At 34.0% G+C, this 19,638-nt stretch overlaps 1 protein-coding gene and 1 pseudogene across 1 annotated transcript in view; both read left to right on the top strand.

Annotated features, from left to right (window-relative positions):
- The window catches only part of ARHGAP24 (Rho GTPase activating protein 24), a 522,903-nt gene that overhangs the window by 60,072 nt on the left and 443,193 nt on the right, over positions 1-19,638 (top strand). The gene's annotated exons all lie outside the window — the stretch shown is intronic.
- Positions 18,535-18,621, top strand: LOC118896195 (annotated as a pseudogene).

Below are 19,638 nucleotides of genomic sequence, written 5' to 3'. Positions count from 1 at the left end.
CACTGCTAGGAAGTCTGAACAAATCCTTAGTATATAATGCTATTTTTATATTGTCCAATGCTTTCTGTCAGTGATGGAAAACTTCTGAGTTCCTGAGTTCATTCTAGTCACTGATCAGTGGCAGCTCTCAATAGACAAAAGCCAGTTCTGTTAACAAAAGGTGTTGACTTGGGAGAGGAAAACTCTCTGCTACGACCATGGGGTGACACCTGGAACAAAATCACCTTCAAGGTCATGGTTTTGTGTTTTGCTTTGTATATGTGAGAGCTTATAAAAGCCTTAAAAATATTCTAACAGTCTGAGATAAAATATATAGTAGGAGTATTTAGCAGAGAGTTAAAAAAAGTAGCTACTAGATATGTTTGTGAGTGGGCTTATAGTATTAATTCTCAGATGAAATGTTTCCTATGAATCAAGAAACCTCCATATTAATTCTCATCTTGAGGGAGGGGACGTCATTTTTATCCTTTTGTTGTTATTGTTTTTATTGTTAATTTTGCCCATAAAGAAATACCCTAGTTTTCTAGCTAGGTAAGTATACTTCAGTGAAATGCATTCAATGTTTTTCCTACATTTTCCTTTTAATTATTTTTACTTTCGACCTAAAATTTATATTATTCTGTCAGTCAAGTTGCTTTGTTTAATTGTCTATTTTATTTGATATGCATTCAGCAATCAAAGTCTGAATGAAAATATTCTCTAAAGTGAACTCTCTGCTGTTCCACACCTTTGAGAATGTAGTTTTTAGCACTTAACCAGCTTTATAGGCTAAACTATTCTTCATGATTTACTGCATAGAAAAAGGGGTATCCTGCCTCATGAGCGGGGGTAGAATATACCTTTGGATTCTAGGGTGCTATTTATATAATCTGAAATACACCTCTCAACCACTGTTTCAGTTGCCAAATGCCAAACGTAAAGATGTTAGCAAATTTTGTGGTTTTTTGGGATATGATTATTATGTGATTATAAATATTATTGTAACTATAAAATCAGTGTACACTCAAATGCAATAAAATCCCATTTAATATTCTAAATATATTATGATAATCACTAATTTAAAAATCTGAGAAAGATTTTAACTAAATAACTAGCTTATGTTAAGTTGTTCTCTTCCCAGGATACAGAGGACATATAGGACATTATAACCTTAGTTGAGATGCTTTTACCTATACAGCAATGAACCTGCTCAACATGCACGTGAGAGCTCAGTAATTGGAGAATGAGAAGTCTGCAAGTCCTGGATAAGGGAATAAATGAGTGGAATGATCTGAGAAAAACAGAACTAGTCTAGGGAAGCCTGTGAAGCAGCCAACACTAGCATGGAGGTTATAGCAGATGTGTGTGTGTATATATATATACGTCTTATATATTAGATATAAAAATTAGACATAGAAATGAAAAGCGTTACAGTAAGGATAGGTAAGTTTGGGGTAACCTGAAAAAGATACCAGGGAAAAGAAGAAAGTATTATTGACTGCCTTCTCTTCATCTGGCTCTGGATACACCCAGTTTTATGCAAATCACACAATAATCAGCAAGTTTGGCTTTTGTAAATAACTTCCTTAAGTTATGAATAATTAATATCAATCTTTAAGTTGTTAATTGGTTATTGTCAATAACTGCCTTAGGTTTTCAGCACTAGGAAGTGGTTGGGCTGGGCTCTCGCCACAGCTCTGTCAGACCACGAAGGTCTGCTCTCTGGTCACATCCTCCAACAAAAGGATGCATAATAGTTGGGGACAACAAAAGGGGCCAGTGTGTTGACAGATTTGCCTGGTTACAGGTAGAATGTATTGGTCTGTTTATTGGGAGAGAAGGTAGTTGGAGAAGATTAAGGGAGATGGAAATATGTGAGGGTTCAAAGAAGGATGGTAAGGAAAAATTAGTGACTTCTGAAAACACAGGATCAGCTATGTGAAATAGAGAGCGTAGTAGCTAGTCCCCATATTATGTTAATGCTTAGTTATGCATAAGGTTATTTGTACAAGCCTCCAGTTGCCAATCAGACATATGTGACATCAGTGGGATCACACCTTTTGACTTCCCTACTTTTCCAACCTAATCAAAGGCACTAGTAGTGACCTCAGGGCAGTAGATAAAAGTGACTGAACAAGGGGATCATGATTGTTCTCCCTCCAGTTCAAATCACATTTAGCCAAGATCTGCTGGGCTGCTTTCTGGCTGTGTTTACAAGTTAAAGACAATAACATCCTTAAAGCTGTGTATTTAATTAAGTGGGTCTGAATGTCTCCCAAGACAAGGAGTTGAAGTATGTAGAACACACACAGTCCAACTCAAAGTCTAAGTGTGTTATTTCCTAGAGCTCAGTTGCAAAATATAATTATAAAATGCCTCAAATTTAGCTGATAGATTTTCCATTGATGTTTAGAAGCACAAAAATGCATTATTTGTATAGCTTCATTTATTTCATACTTTTTAATAGATGGTAAATAAATTGCACCTTTTTGTTAAATGGTAAGTTAAAAATAAAAGGCTGAAGAAAAAATGGCCATTATATCCAGAATTATTCCTCACTATTGCAAGTCAGACACAAAGTATCCAACTTATGTGTGAAGACCATGCATTCAATTCAATAAATATAACACTACTAATTGAAACGAGGGAGTCAGCTATATGGTAAATACGTAACAACGTAGAAATTGGCAATTACCATGTGATTGGTAGCACACAAATTGAATGCAGGTTAGGAAGGGCTCAGGAGATTTAAGGCAGAAATGAGTCTCCACATTACCTCATTGACAATCCTAGTGATGATTAAAACAAAGGAACCTATAAAAACTTACAAGAAGGGATGTGATTTGGTTATGGAGAATAATCAGTTCCAAAGCAGAATGTTTTCACATCTGAATCACATAGCCCTTCCTAATGCCCATTAAATTCTTCATAAACTCTCTTCTCCCCACCCCACCCCCAAAAGACTAAGATAGAGTTTACACAAAACTTCTATGATGCAGTCTGATGTATGTGTGTGTGTCTGTGAATATGTCTCTTAGTCCCTCATGCAGTTTAAAAGACCTGCATCCCTAAATTATGGCTTTATTTCTCTATTTTCTTCACTATTGATTTTCTTGGAAAAGTAAACTTGCTAGTCCATACTCACTACCTCCATTTTTTTCCCATTTCCATTTTAATTCCATTTCTATCACTCTGAAACTCTTTCTGCTTAAACCTTCTAGTCACCTCCAATCCCGAAACTTGGTGGTCCTTCTGCAGTTTCCCACCTACTTAGCCTTGATGCTTCTCTCTGTACATCATTCGTTCTTACAGTTCTTTCCTCTTTGACTTCCTTCATACCCCTGTCCTAAATGCTGACTCTTCTGGCAGTTCCTTAGCCATCTCTTCCATACATTCTCCCATTGCTCACCTCTTGAATATTTAAAACATGAAGGGCTCTATTTTCAGTCTTTCCAGTTGGTGATCCCTTGTGTCTCTTGACGTTAATTGTAACAGATATACCCTGACTTAGGTTACATCTCTAGTGTTCAATGTTCATCTGTGTTTAATTCATTCAACAAATTTGACAATATTTATTGACTCTCTTATGTGCTAGGCACTGTTTCCATTGAAGTGATACAATTATGATCCTGTCTCCACACAAAAAGGACATAGTATTCTCAGAGAACATAGGGTCTGCTCAGGTGAATAGACATTAATGAGAGAACCACATAGATAAATATAAAATTATGTTTGTGGCAACTGCCACAGAGGAGAGGCATATGGTCCTATAAACACTTAAAACTTTGTCAGAGAGATCAGCAAATGCTTCCCTGAGGAAGCCTTCAGTTCTTTGGATAAAGACTCAAGGATCACTCCATCACCCAAATGTTATTTTCTTTCCAGGTGACCTGTGCCTTATTGGGGGGTGTAGTTTCCATGTCCTGATGGCTGACGTGCCCAGGAGTATCACCTCTAGATGGGTGAGATTTCAATATTTCCATCTTTAATATAAGATCCCTATACTATATCCCTAGTCTAGGACATGAAGATACATCAGATAATATGCTACATTGTATCATTGTTTAGCACCCTCAACATAAGCATCGGGCCATACACACATTTCAAATATAGATGGAAATATATTATTGTACTTTTTTCTTTAGATATAATTACACATCACTGAAAATATACTGTATAGTGATTAAAATGTACTATCTTTGCCACTCATATCATGAATGGTCCCTTATATTTTGTTTTCAAATCTGTTCCAAATACCTTTTTTATTACTCATTGAAACTCTTATCAAAATATCTACCTAATTGTAATAGATTACTGATTTGGTGCTTTAACTGGTAAACAAAAGGTATGGGGGCTTTTGATCACAAAGGAGATTTAGTGTTCAGATTCCAAAATTTATTTTGCCAAATAAATAAATGGTCATAATTATGACAAACAATATTTCTTTGTAATAGGGGACTTTGGATACATCTTGTGAACTTAAATTAACTAAAGATCTTGAAGAAAGATGAGAAAGAGTGAGGACGAATTCCTTTTTCATAAAACTGTCAATGAAAAATTACCACTAATGTGTTAACTTGGCTGATGTGATTTGAAGGATAGTGCCTTTTTGTGACAAAAAAATACATACTCACTTAAAAAATATGTGTGACTATTTACGTTTTCAGTAAAAAATATATATATATATCTTATGAACACTTCAGGTCCTAGGTAATTTTATATCAAAAATTAATATTCAAAGCCACAAGAATTTACTGCATTCCTACTATATGCAATAGGGGAAGCCATGATATCCCAAGCACATTTTTTGGGAAAGAGCCTTATTTGTTTCCAATTTATTCAAGGAAAAATTAATCCAGAGAAGGAAAATTATCTTTACTATCTTAGATACTCTATATAACTACCTTTTTTTTAAATAGTCTCTCTATCATTTGCATTTCAATCAATGGACAAGCAGTATTGAGTACCCACTTCACATTCAATTCTGGGCTATGCATGAGATTACAAAACACAATCCTTGACCTTGAGAAGTTTTCCATCTGGTTGGTAAGATAAGGATCGGGCTTAAGACACAATTAAAGAAACACACATCGACTATTGATGCAAGGTCTCCCCTCTTATGCTCAGCCATTCATACTTTAACATTCTTTATTTTCCTCTTTTGACTTTTGACTCTAGTCCAGGGCAGAAAGTGTCTATTTTGAGCAATGAAAATATAGAACTTTAGTTTGAAAGAATGTGGACAAAAAACAATTCAAGTATAAAAATCCATATAGAGCCAAGAGACTCCTATAGGGAAAAATAATGTTTTTCCTGCTAAATTTTGAATGTATTCTCTAGGGTAAGCTGGGTTTTGGTACCTAGAAAAAGTTTTGCTTATTTGAGTTTTAAAACTCTTCTTTTGCCCTTGCTTACCTGTAGGCATCTACAATTGCAGAAAACTTTCTTTAGAATTGTGATTAACTCTTGGCATCACCTAGTATGCTTTGCTACAATATTTAATTAGAAAAAATGAAGGATAACATGATAAAACATAAGAGTAAGACAAAGTTTTTAACTTACAATTTAATATATACTAAGATGGCAAACCATTTTATAGCTTTATTTAGATCCACTGTCTTAATGCTTTCAAAGAATACTTTAATATAAGTTAGGGGAATTATTTAATTCACATTAATATATTCTTTGAAAAAATAAATAGTCATCATCTATAAAATAAATTATAAAAATCATACCAAAGTATATATTGAGAAGAAGAGATTTGAAAATTCTGTTATAAATGGAAACTAAGGCTGTAACTTTTGTTTCTTAGGTTTTGCTAGCCTAAGTTACCACCTAATAGACAGCAGGTATTTCCACTAAATTTAAATTGGTTAAGTGAAAGGAAAATCAGAAAAAATCTTTGCAACTTTCAAATTTCAAATATATTTCTACTGTCTTCATTCTGAAGATTTATTTGAAAAGTATTGTGTTTCTAAAGGAGTTAGTCAACTAGGTTTATGATATGGAAATAACCTAATTATGATTAGCAAACATTTTCATCTTTTTAAGCAAATCATCCCATTATTAAAACTAACCTGCATCAAAATAATTTAGTATTTAGAGATTTTATTTTTTAAAATACAAATTTTTAATGGCTCACTGATATTCACATGTATTAATATTTATAAATGAACACAACCAAATAACTTTAAAAAATCTAATGTGATGGCATTTCAAATCAACATAGGACAAGGTAGAATACTTAAAGGCCCCTTTTAAACATTATTAATAATTCAGTGCCAGCAGCCTTTATGAGAACTTACTAAGAATATTCAGTTGGTTAACTTCGTCTCAGTAATCATAAGATAGATGAATAAGACACAGTCCTTGCCCTTGAGATGACAGCAGTCTAAAACTTATGATCAGCAAGTTTTTTTACATCATCTTTATTTGGATATAATTTACATACCCAATCTGTACATACATAATTTAGATATAATTTACATATACTTTTATGTGTAGTTTGATGAGTTTGACAAATATATATATTGCTCTTGTAACCATTACCCCATATAAGATATATAATATTACCTTCGCCCTAGAAATTTCCCTTGTGATCCTTTATAGTCACCTCTGGCTCCAAACAATGACTGTTACACGATTTTTTTCCCCACCATAAACTAGTTTTGTCTATTCCAGAAATGTTATATGAATGAACACATATAGTGACTAGGAAATATTTTTCCATAAGTCTTTCATGATTCTGCATGTCTTTTGTGAGCAGAGGTACTGTTTTTTCCAAAGGTGTTTGTATAGTGAACAACCTCGGAAGCTAGAGATAATGTCTTCTTCCTGAGAAAAGAGCAAGTTTGTTATTGTTCAGTGCATTAGAGATAATGTGTCCCTTTGGGGTAAAGTCAGGCAGGCTTACTGCCCATTATAATGGATTCAGGCTCCCGAAGCTCCCAGGTTCCTCTCCTGTAACATAACCCACTGTTTGGGCAGGTGTGGTACTCTAGCTAATCCTACTGCTGTGAGTAACAAAGTCCTTTGTCTGTGACCCAAGAGTCTTGTGTCTTCTGCCAGCATGAATGAAACTTACAAGCTTACACATTGAATAAAATCTCAGATCCTTTGCAGTTCTTGGCACCAGTATGTATTCTTTTGTGTCTGGTTTCTTTAGCTTAATGCTTTTGAGAATTATCCATGTTGTTTTACAAATTAATAATTAGTTCCTTTTTATTGCCGAGTTGTACTAATTGCACGATTATACCAAATTGGTTTATCTGTTCATTTGTTGATGCATATTTGAGTTGATAGCAGTCTAGAAGTCAAGATCTGCACATTTTCTAAGTAGTAGTTTTTATACCATGTAATCCAATAGAGATATTTATAAAATGCTGTTAGAATACAGAAGAAGCAGTGATTAATCATGCAAAAGAAAACCTCACAGATGGGTTCACATTTGAGCTGGACCTTGAAGAATGAGTCTAATCTTCTAGAGAGTATAGAAGCCTGACCTGTTGACCTATTAGAAAAAACAAAAAGCTCTACTCAAGTTTCTTTTTGTGCATGCATTTTATATATGTATATCTGTGCATAAGAATTTTCTCTTTTATTTCCAAAAGTTGTATGCTTCATTTGAAAGCAAGAGAAGTGACTGTTGTTTCTAAGCATCGTGAAGTCTTTACTTAACTCTTCCTTCAGTTCATCAGCATGATCAGTCACTAGTGACACTGTAAAGTTTTGAGGGGTTGGTGGGGTGCTGTCCACCCTCCCCCATACTTAATAAATTAACAATAATTTAACTAATATGGGTTATTTATGTTTTCCCAATCTTATGCAGAGAATAAGTAAGACCATCTTTAGGAAGTGTTGCTCTTTTTATTGGTTTACAACCTACAATCTCAGTAAGTATCCTTGTTTGGCAACTATAGCTTCAAAGCAAGTTTTCTGAATCTCTGGTCTTTCATACAAGCAGAAAGCTGTCCTGCAGCCTCTCCAATGTAGAAATCCCCTAAGTAGCTACTGCCCGGCCCATGCTCCAGTCTCCATCCTCTCAGTGCTCTTGTCACAGACAAGTCCTGATTCAGAGGACTTTGTTGGTGACAGAAGATGTAGTTCTATACATTTTGACTAATCATAATTCTTGGATCTTTGCGTTTATTCTTTGAATAAAATGGTCTCCCTTAGAAACATTTGTTTCGGGCTAACTGTATATCTTATATTAAGAAGCCCCTTGAAGAAATAAAATTCTTATAAATAAGTTTTATAATTAAAGAGATAAGAGTAGTATATGTGAAATAATTAATAGCTAATTATGTTACTGACAGAGGTATATAGATCGTGGTTGAGTGTAAAATTTGGAACCAAACTGCTGGTTTGAATTCTGGCTCTACAATTTACTACCTTCGTGATCTTGCATGAGTTACTTGACTGCTTTAGACCTTCTGTAAAATGAGGATGATTATAATAGTATCTATTTCACAAGGTTATCGTGAGGATTATATAAAAAGTATAATGCACTAATGACATTGCCTGGTGCGTGTTAAGTAATATGCATATTTGCTGTTGATAGTGATGATGATTATGATGATTACGATGATGAAGAAGAACGATTATTTTAGTTGTAGTAAGTTCCATGAAGGAAGAGGTAAGAATAAGCACTGTGTGTTTGTGTTAAATTGAGACACAGATTTGGATGACTGCTTCATAGGTGCTTATTGGGGGAGTAATGAACAGTAAATTGGAAAGTTAAACTGGGTTAGATTATGACACTTTGAAAATGACGCTAAATTTAAACATAATGTGCTATACAGTTGGAAGCTTTTGAAGGTTCTGGACTGTATAAAATACATGTTTAAGAATGATCAGTCTGGCAGTAGCACTAAGAGAAGGGCCCTTAGAAACATCAAAGAATGAAGTCATCATATAGGTGTGAGGCAAAGGGGTGGTGGTGAGAGTAGAACAAAGCTAGTTAGGATAGAGAGAATGGGGAGGGAGGATAGGAAAAAAGAACAGTTTAACTGTGGGAGTAGGAAGAATACCATCATTAACTGTTGGTTTAGCTGGGCAGCAGAAAAATGATGATTGAATCTGGATTATTTAGCGATCTGTTAATGATAAAAATCCTGGTAACTGACCTTTATAGTATTACAAGATTCTGAATGGCAAAGCAAGATTGAATTGTGTTTATTATAGTTTTGATGATAATTATGATTATTTTTCTAATTAATTGGAAATTGGCCATCTGTTCATGTTATAAAAGGCATTACTAGACTTCATATTTAATTAACCCGAGTATTACATTTCACAACCATGTTGGAAAGAAGCATTTTTCTGCAACCCTTAAAACATGTTTTATTTTTTCACTCTAAGATTGTAATTGAAGTTGTGCTAATACTTGAATTTTTATAAGTGACCCTTTATGTAATATCTACATTTTATGTTTAAATTCTTAAAATTCCAAAGCAGCTCTATGAAAAATAAATATTGTTAGAATATTTCCTCAATAGTCTGTTAATTTTGTCTTATACATTTTTTATAACAATATTAAGCTATGATGTAATAGATATTTAAGTGCTCACTCTTTGTTCTGTCATAACAGTGTTTGTCCCTTCAGTTTTGGGGAATGCTAGTAAGTATACAGTGTGGTCTTTGTAAGGTGATGTTGTAAGTATGAAGCAGTGTAGTTTGGTGGGAAAAAAGAACATCTTCTTTTAAAACAGCATCTTCTTAAAAAAATACCTGCTCAGATATTTGCTAGGTTTATAGCTTGAGCAAGTCACCTTAGCCATTTGGATCCTACATATAACAGGGACATCAGTCCTGCTTTTTAAGGGTTCTGTCAGGAATTATATGGATTATAAGGAATGTATGGAATTCAGATTATATGAAATTTATGAGAAGCCTTATGTATAAATATTGGTGATTATTATTATTTTTTGCAAGGTAATATGTCAGACATGTTAAAACATTATGGATTCCAATTCTTACTGTTGTCACTCCTGGCTTTTCTCTCTCTCAGATAATTCCATTTCCATTTAAAAGTATACTTGCTTAAGTCTTTCAGCTTTGTTTTTTCATCCAACCTAGATCTCATGAAAGGTGAGTTTGGGATTAGCATGAGTAATTTTCCAGCGTCTAGGGAGGCCTTACTGAGCTAAGCAGGTGACTACAGATATTGGCACCTGCAGTGAGGGAACAGGTGTTAGTCAAGCTGTAATAAAATTTTTAGGACTTTTAACTTTGTACTTTTCCAACTGAAATGACACAGTGCTCCATAGTTTCTTTTTTTAAGGCAAAAAGGAACTTGTCCTTTTCACTGCTAATTTTCTCATAAAGTACCAAGCACACGAGCCTCATTCTTTTTTCCTTGGGTTAAGAGTGTCAAGTGTGCTGCAGCAGGCGGGGCTTTATTTGCTGCCCTCTGCCAAGAACGGACAACCAGCAGTTTCTGAGCTTTTCACTTGACTGCTTTCAAGCTGCTGAAGGGGAAAGAGCAACAAGTCAATGTGGCAAACGGTTCACATGGAAGGGTCTGTCCAGTATTAGAATTTTAAAAGTAAAAACTCAAAATGAAGTATATGTGCATAAATATCAAGGTAAGAATATATTAGTGATAGATCTGGAAAATGAGCCTTCTCATGTATACACACACACACACACACACACGTATACATATTTGAAGAACAGATTTGCTTCTCCTTTGTGTGTGTATATGTATATATACACATAAAACATATATATTTATTCTTATGACATAAATAGTTTTATGACTCAGATCACTTTTACTCATGGACTTATTAAAATGTGTGTGCTAGTCTATGCTAGAGTTTATTTCTCTGTAATATTTGAGAGGAAATGTAGAATTGTGTTTAAGACACAGTCTCTGCAGCCACACTGCCTAGGTTTGAATGCATGTTTTTTTTAAAGAGCCACTTATTAGCGGTAGAACTGTAGGTACCTTTTGGTACCTTAGTTTCCCTATCTGTAAAGTGGAAATAATAATCATACTTACTTCATAGAATTGTTTTGAGGATTAAATGAGTATATATACACACACAAGCACATATACACAAATACATATGTACACATATATATTGCTTAGAATAATGAGTGTATAGTAAACACTATATATCAATATTATTTATTAAACAAGTAAAATCATATTTCTATATAAAAGCAAAGAAAATGTCATACAGATTTTCAGTGGTAGTTGTTTTTATAGTCTTCTAAATTAAGGCATAACATTTTCAAAAAATAAAATGATAAGATGCTAAAATGGCATAGCAATTCAATAAAGAGGGCTGGGAATAGAACAAGACTTCTACTCTATTTACTGTCCTTTTTCCTTTAGAAGTCTTAGCTGTAACTGAACTAGAAAAATTTTCCTACTAATCATGTTACCTCTAGACGTACAATGCTGTTAAAGGACCATTTCTAAGAATCACAACATTGTAGAATTAACAGAAATCTTAGATATCAAATAGTTCATTCAACCTCTTTATTTTGGGGCTCAGAGGACTGAGACCAAGAAAATCAGACTTTTCTTAAGGTCAGGTAGCTATTTAATTCCAAAACCATGTTTACTAACTTTTAGTGTTGTACCTTTTCTTTTCTTTTAATTTTTATTGGAGTAGAGTTGATTTACAATGTTGTGTTCGTTTCATGTATACAGCAAAGTGAATCAGTTATACATATACATATATCCACTCTTTTTCTTTTTAGATTCTTTTCCCATATAGTCCATTGCAGAGTATTGAGTAGATTTCCCTATGCTATACAACAGGCTCTTATTAGTTATCTATTTTATATATTGTAGTGTGTATATGTCAATCCCAGTCTCCCAGTTTATCCCTCCCCCCCATCCCCTGGTAACCATAAGTTGGTTTTCTACATCCGTGACTCTACTTCTGTTTTGTAAATAAGTTCATTTGTACCCTTTTTTTTAGATTCCACATATAAAGAGATATCATATGATATTTGTCTTTCTGTGTCTGACTTACTTCACTCAGTATGAGAATCTCTAGGTCCATCCATGTTGCTGCAAATGGCATTATTTTGTTCTTTTTTTATGGCTGAGTAATATTCCACTGTATATATGTGCCATATCTTCTTCATCCATTCCCCTGTTGATGGACATTTACATGTCCTGGCTATTGTAATAGTGCTGCAGTGAATATTGGGGTACATGTATCATTTTGAATTATGGTTTTCTCTGGGTATACACCTAGGAGTGGGATTGCTAGGTCATATGATGGTTCTATTTTTGGTTTTTAAGGAAACTTCATACTGTTCTCTATAGTGGCTGTACCAATTTACATTTCCACCAACAGTGTAGGAGGGTTCCCTTTTCTCCACACCCTCTCTAGTATTTATTGTTTATAGATTTTTTGATGATGGCCATTCTGACCAGTGTGAGGTGATACCCATTGTAGTTTTGATTTGCATTTCTCTAATAATTAGTGATGTTGAGCATCTTTTCATGTGCTTTTTGGCCATCTATATGTCTTTGGAGAAATGTCTATATCTTCCCCCCCATTTTTCAATTGGGTTATTTGTTTTTTGATATTGAACTGTATGGGCTGTTTGTATATTTTGGAGATTAATCCTTTGTCAGTTGCTTCATTTGCAAATATTTTCTCCCATTCTGAGGGTTGTCTTTTTGTTTTGTTTATGGTTTCCTTTGCTGTGCAAAAGCTTTTAAGTTTAACTAGATCCCATTTGCTCATTTTTGCTTTTATTTTTATTACTCTAGGAGGTGGATCAAAAAAAGATCCTGCTGCAATTTATATCAAAGAGTGTTCTGCCTATGTTTTACTCTTAGAGTTTTATAGTGTCTGGCCTTATATTTAGATCTTTAATCCATTTTGAGTTTATTTTTGTGTATGGTGTTAGGGAGTGTTCTAATTTCATTCTTTTACATGTAGCTGTCCAGTTTTCCCAGCACTACTTATTGAAGAGACTGTTTTTTCTCCACTGTATATTCTTGCCTCCTTTGTCATAGATTAGGTGACCATAGGTGCATGGTTTTATCTCTGAGCTTTCTATCCTGTTCCATTGATCTATATTTCTGTTTTTCTGCCAGTACCATACTGTTTTGATTACTGTAGCTTTGTAGTATAGCCTGAAGTCTGGGAGCCTTATTCCTCCAGCTCTGTTTTTCTTTCTCAAGATTGCTTTGCCTATTCTGGGTCTTTTGTGTTTCCATACAAATTGACATATTATTTTGTTCTAATCCTGTGAAAAATGCCATTGATAATTTGATAGGGATTGCATTGAATCTGTAGAATGCTTTGGTTAGAATAGTCATTTTCACAATATTGACTCTTCCAGTCCAAGAACATGGTATATCTCTCCATCTGTTTGTGTAATCTTTGATTTCTTTCATCAGTATCTTATAGTTTTCTGAGTACAGGTTTTTTGCCCTGCTGTAGTACCTTTTCAATTACAGTAACATACTTGAGACTTACTCATGGTGGCTAAATGAAAAACAAAATTTGATTCTCATTTGAGCCAGCATACAGTGAAGCATATGTGTTGTATAACTCTTTGTTTTGATATACATTCTCATTTACAGAAAAGTTATAAGACTAGTACTAGGAACTTCTAACACCCTTAACCCAGATTCCCAATTATTTACATTCTGTTTCATTTATCATTTGTTTATATATGTGTTTATATATATATGTTTATTTATGATTTTTTCTGAATTGTTTGAAAATAAATTGAAGACATCTATCTCTTTTAAATACTTGAATGTGTATTTCCTAAAAACAAGTCACATAACTGCCTTGATAACATAATTATCAATGAACAAAATGAGAAAATTTAACATTGATAAAATATTATCTAATCCACAGTTTATATTTAAGTTTTATCAATTTTCCCAATAATGTCCCCTTTCTCTGTTTTGTTTTGGCTCAGGATGCAAGCCAGGGTCAAGCATTCTGTTGAGTTATCATGTCTCTTTAGTGTACTTTCATTTGGAACAGTTCCTTAACCATTTTGTCTTTTTTGACCTTGAGATTTTTGAAGAATGCAGAACAGTTATTTTGTTGAATGTACCTCAATTTTTGTCTGTGCGATGTTTCCTCATGATTAGGTTTAGGTTATGCATTTTTGTCAGGGCCACCACAGAAGTGATAATGTGTCCTTCTCAGAGCATCCCATCAAGAGGCTCATGATGTCAATTAATTCCAACATTGATGATGTAAACTCTGGTCGCATTGGGTCTGCCAGGTTTCTTCACAGTAAAGTTACTGTTTTACCCTTTCTAAATTAGGATTAATTTGTGGAAAGGTACTTTGAGCTTATGTTAATATGTCTTCCCCACCAAACATTTACCCACTAGGTTTTGCATTCATTGATAATTTGTAACTTCATTATTGCTTCCATATTTATTAGTTGACATTCTACTGAAAGGAAGAGCTTTCTCACATCTTCCATTTGTTTATTTGTTTGCTTGTTTGTTTATTATATCAGTAGAACTCATGTATTCTTGTTTTATTCTATGGGTATGATCTATTACTATCATTATTTATTCTTATCTTCAAATTGTCCCGTATTTGTCCAGTGAAAACCACTTCAAACTAGCCTCTGTGTCCTTTCAATATTCTTCCATCATTCTTGAGAATTTCCTTACTTTCCAGCACATGTTATTCTAGCATCATCTTGTGCTTTTCCTCGTGAGGCCCTGGAATCAATCTTTTTTATCCAAGTAACCATGATTCTATTTCCAAGTAAATGGTGTTTAGAAGTCAAGATCTGGATGCTAGGTGTACTCATTTATTGCTCGCTCCTGGTGTGTCATTACTTCAGGGTTCTCTCAGTGAGCAGCATTAGTAAATATATGTCTATATTTATTTCTGTATCTGTGTACCTATCTATTAAAAATCATGAGATGTTGGTTAAAGGGTACAAAGTTGCAGTTATGCAGGATGAATAAGTCTAGAGATCTAAGCTACAACATGATGAATATAGTTAATAATACTTTATCAAATACTGGAAATTCGCTAAGAGAGTAGATTTCAGGTGCTCTCATCACACACAAAAAATGATAACCATGTGAGGAGATGGTATGTTAATAGCTTGACCGTATTCATCTTTTCACCATGTATATGTATACCAAATCATCATGGTCTACACCATAAATATATATAATTTTTATTAAAAAAATAAAAACCAAGAGTTCATGCTGATATCTCTAATTCTATCTCAAACACAGGATACATTCTCATCTTTCCATTTCCATGTTTGTAACTTCCTTTTCCAACAGTGAGAAACCTGGCTTCCCACTGCATTCAACATACATATTTATTTACTCAACTTGGAATACTCAGAAGGTAATTTCAGAATTGCTAATCCATTTCATAGCAAAAAGCAATCCCACTGTCTAGAATTCAATATTTTCAGTTTATTTTAGGGGTAAGATTTATTAGAACAACATAATTTGTGCATAAATCTCAAATGTACAATTCATGAGTTTAGACAGATGTCTGTACCCATATAACTCATATCCCATAAAGACATAAGGCATTTCCATCACCTTAGAAAATCCCCTGTGCCCCTTCCCACCCACTCCATAGTAGCCATTTTTCTGATTTCTATCATCATAGACTGGTTTGGCTTATTCTAGAACTTGATATGAATGGAATCATGAAGTGTATATTCTTGTATCTGGTTTCGTTTACTCATTATAATAACTATGGAATTCATCTGTGTTGTTATGTATATGTATAGTTTGTTTCTTGTTATTGCTAAGGAGTATTTCACTGTATGTTTATGCCACAATTTGTTTATCTACTCACTTGTTGATTGGCATCGAGTGATTTCTAGTTGAGGCTAATATAAATAAAACCACTATGGATATTTTCATTCAAATATTTTTGTGACCATATGGATTCCATTTCTCTTGGTTAAACATCTTTGATTGGAATTGGTAAAATCATAGGTAAAGATGTGTTTAATTTCATAAGAAATTACCAAACCTTCTATCAAAGTGGTTGTACCATTTATGCTCTTACCAACAATGTCTGAAAATTCTGGTTGCTCCATATCCTCATCAACACTTGGTGTTGTCAACTGTTTTTAACTTTAGCCATTCAAATGTTTATGTAATGGTATCTTACTGTGATTTTAATATACGTTTCTCTGATGACTAATGGTTGGGACTTTTCTGTGAGATTATTGGACATTTCTATATCTTCCTTTGTAAAGGGTATTTAATTTATTTTCATTTTCTAAACTTTTTTTTTTTTTTGGTCTGTTTATTAGTGAGTTGTAGAAATCCTTTATATATTATGGATGTAAGTCTCTTGGCAGATATATGTTTTGCAAATATTTTCAAACAATGTCTGGCTTGCCTATTCCTTTTTTTAAAATGATGTCTTTTGATGAACAGAAGTTTTTACTTTTAATAATTTCTAAATTATAAATTTTTATGGTTATTACTTTATATATCCTTTCTAAAAAATAACTTTTTCATCCCTGGTTGTGAATTTATTCTCATATGTTTTCTTCAGGAAGTGTTAGCTTTTAAATTTAGGTCTAATATCCATATTGAATTAATTTTTGTGTATGATGCAAGGTAGGGGAAGCTCTATGTGTTGTAAGCCTAGATTTTCATTATTTTAAAGAAATTTTTCCCACACATATTTTCATTGTGTTTTTCCTGGATATTAAGAAAAACTTTTGGGGTAGGAAGTGATTAAAACCAACTCAAGCTAGATTAAGCAAATGGGAATTTATTTGCTCACTTTGCCGGGCAGAGTAAGACATATCTCATAGGATCAAAGGAAGATACACAAAGGTCAGGAGTTCAGGAGCTAGAACTAGGATGGATATTCCAGGGCTCTCTCTAGTCTTTTCTCATATCTGCTTATCTCTGCATCACTTCATTGTGCAGACCACTTTCCTCTACAGGCCAGGGGAGATGAATGCTGTCAGCCTCATTTATCACAGATGCTCATTCCTCCAGCGTCACTACAGTTGTCCTAAGGAAGGACTCTACTTGGCACTGCTTCAGTCACATGCCCTCTTCCTGGGCTGGTCACTGTTGCTTGGGAGCTCAGAACCTAGGCGTAATCAAGTCCAGGCCCACCCTATGGCAGTGGGATGGTACTACCATCAGAAACAACATGGAATGAGGGAGAGAGGGTTCCCCAAGGATAGGTTTCTGGACATTCCAAATATTAGATGTCCCACCAAGATTCCTATTTTTAAAAAATGGCTTTTTACAATGTATAAAATAAAAAATTAAATTAAAAAATGGCTCTTTATATATGGGATTTATTTATCTTTCATGGAACTCTTAATTAAATATATTCAGGTGCAGTAAAGCTAGATTTCTATTCTGCTCATCTAAAACTGAAGTGTGAATTAATTAGATACTTTGAAGAACTAAAATGTATGCAAATTATATGAGAATAATGTACCTCCTAAATGATTAAAGTTCAACACATCAAAGTCCATCATAATGTGAATGATGCCGAATGAAGTGGAAGAGCAGTCAGATTTTTTCATTTTGACCTGTCCCCACTTTCCTCAAATTATAATGAAAAAATTGGATTGTCAATACTTCAATATAATAAATCATTGGGAGAGTAACCGTGGTTCAGTTATTAGGACAAGATTTATATACTTAGAATGCCCATAATTTTCCAGAGCTTTAAAGCAAAGCTGATGATGTTCAACCCACAGGATTAATTGACAATAAAAGAAGTGGTTCTTATTGGAAATCATTAAGCACCTCAAGGCTTGCATTTGAAGGAGAAAACTTGAGAGTTCATCGTAGACAAATGACTACCTCTGCCAAAGTTACCTACTTGTATAATATTTTCTTTGAAGTGTGGTTGAGTAAAAAGCTGGCCCCATAGAGAACCTTGAAATGATAATGTAATCGACAGCATAACTGACTTTCCTGGGTTGGATTCACTAAAGAAATCTGACATCAAAAGTAATATTTTAGACAGGCTTTTGTCTAAGTATAAAAATGTGACCATCAGGGGATAGAGATGGAGGACCTCTTTAACTGACAGGCCCAGAGGTTATTTTCCTGTTATGAGAGGAGGACCCAGCTGGGAAGGTTCTTCCCACCTTAGCCTGACTGTCTTCCTCAGCATGCCACTTGCTTCAGTTTTGCTCTCTTCACTCTGCCGACTGTGTACAAAAGCTCCCCTTCATGGCTGCCATTGCTGCCCCATCCTCTAGGTACTATAATCCCATTAATTTTCAGATTTAGGTGGAAAGTCTCTTTTCTTTGTTCCTTGAGACAGCTTTTCAGAATAAAGTTTTACCAATGAAAAATGAACTAGGAGGGAGGAGAAAGACACACAAAAGCTTAAAAATTGAGTTGTTTATAAAATCTGCTTTCTGATCCTATTTTTAAGGGTCTAGTCATAGATGGGGTTAATTAATATAGAACAAGGGACATTCAACTCCTATTTCCTTTTCCCTGCTTCAGATCCGTTTGCTTTGTTCTTTGTGGCCATATGATGCAATGATAGTTGCCATCTTAGAGCTCTCAGCAAACTATTCGTTTTTTCCATTAAAAGAAGTTGACTTTCCTGCTTGCTTTGGCAGCATGTTTACTAAAGTTGGAATACTACAGAGAAGTAAGCATGGGCCCTGCAAATTCGAGAAGCGTTTCGTATTTTTATGTGATGTACAGCATGGTGACTATAGTTAATAATGCTGTATTGCATATTTGATAGTAGCCAGGAGGGTGGATCTTGATAGTTCTCATCACAAGAAAATAAATTTGTAACTATATATGGTGATTGATATTAAGTTGACTTCTTGTGATGATTGTTTTGCAATATATACAAATATTGATTAATTATTTTGTACACCTGAAACTAATATAATACTATGTCATTTATACCTCAATTTAAAAAGAAAAAAAATAAGTTGATTTTCTTTTCTTTTCTCATTTCAAATGGCATTCTCTCTCTCAGGGATCACCTGAGTTTCTATTTTCTGTTAGGGGGATATTTTCAGTTCTTGGTTTATTTACAGAATCAAAGTAACGAAGAGTCTCTCTCTCCTGTTCACATATGATTGATTTGTTGTGACTGTCTGGAGTGCTGTATTGAGAAGCCATCTGGAGGTGCATCTAGGTCCCTCAGGAAGGAGAACTGTGATTAATTAATAATGTCTGTCATGAGCTTAAGAGTAGCTGCACACTTGCCACGTATCTGTCATTTCTCTCAATTCCATCAATGGTAACGCATTTGTTTTGATTTGATTTTTATTTCTACTCAGGTTATCAGCCTTGGGAATTCCAGTGGTTTTCTTTTTTTTACTAATCCCTCAGATACTGATGTGGTGGTGGGGGAACACATCTAAATATGTATTAAAATACTTTTCTCCCTGTTGAATTAAAACCTCCTTAAGAAGGAGCAGATTCTCTCTACAAAGTCTGAGACATTAAACATACAACAAAAACAAAATAAATATTTAAACTTTTTTTCAAATGGTTCATCCCATTAAGTCATTTTGATTTCTTACCAAATGAATATGGAAATATTTTATATTTTATATTAAAATATAAAATGTAGATTGACATTCCTGATCCATCCCAACAGGTACATAATTTTCTATTATTGTGTATTCTCTGTTGTTTTGGACAACTTAATTTCAAATGAATCAAGGAACAGGATATTTAGTGTTTCT

Source organism: Balaenoptera musculus, chromosome 5 (assembly GCF_009873245.2).
Source record: "Balaenoptera musculus isolate JJ_BM4_2016_0621 chromosome 5, mBalMus1.pri.v3, whole genome shotgun sequence".
In the NCBI taxonomy this organism is placed as follows: domain Eukaryota; kingdom Metazoa; phylum Chordata; class Mammalia; order Artiodactyla; family Balaenopteridae; genus Balaenoptera; species Balaenoptera musculus.
The sequence above is the reverse complement of the archived record's forward strand: the minus strand, read 5'-3'. Positions and strand labels throughout refer to the sequence as shown.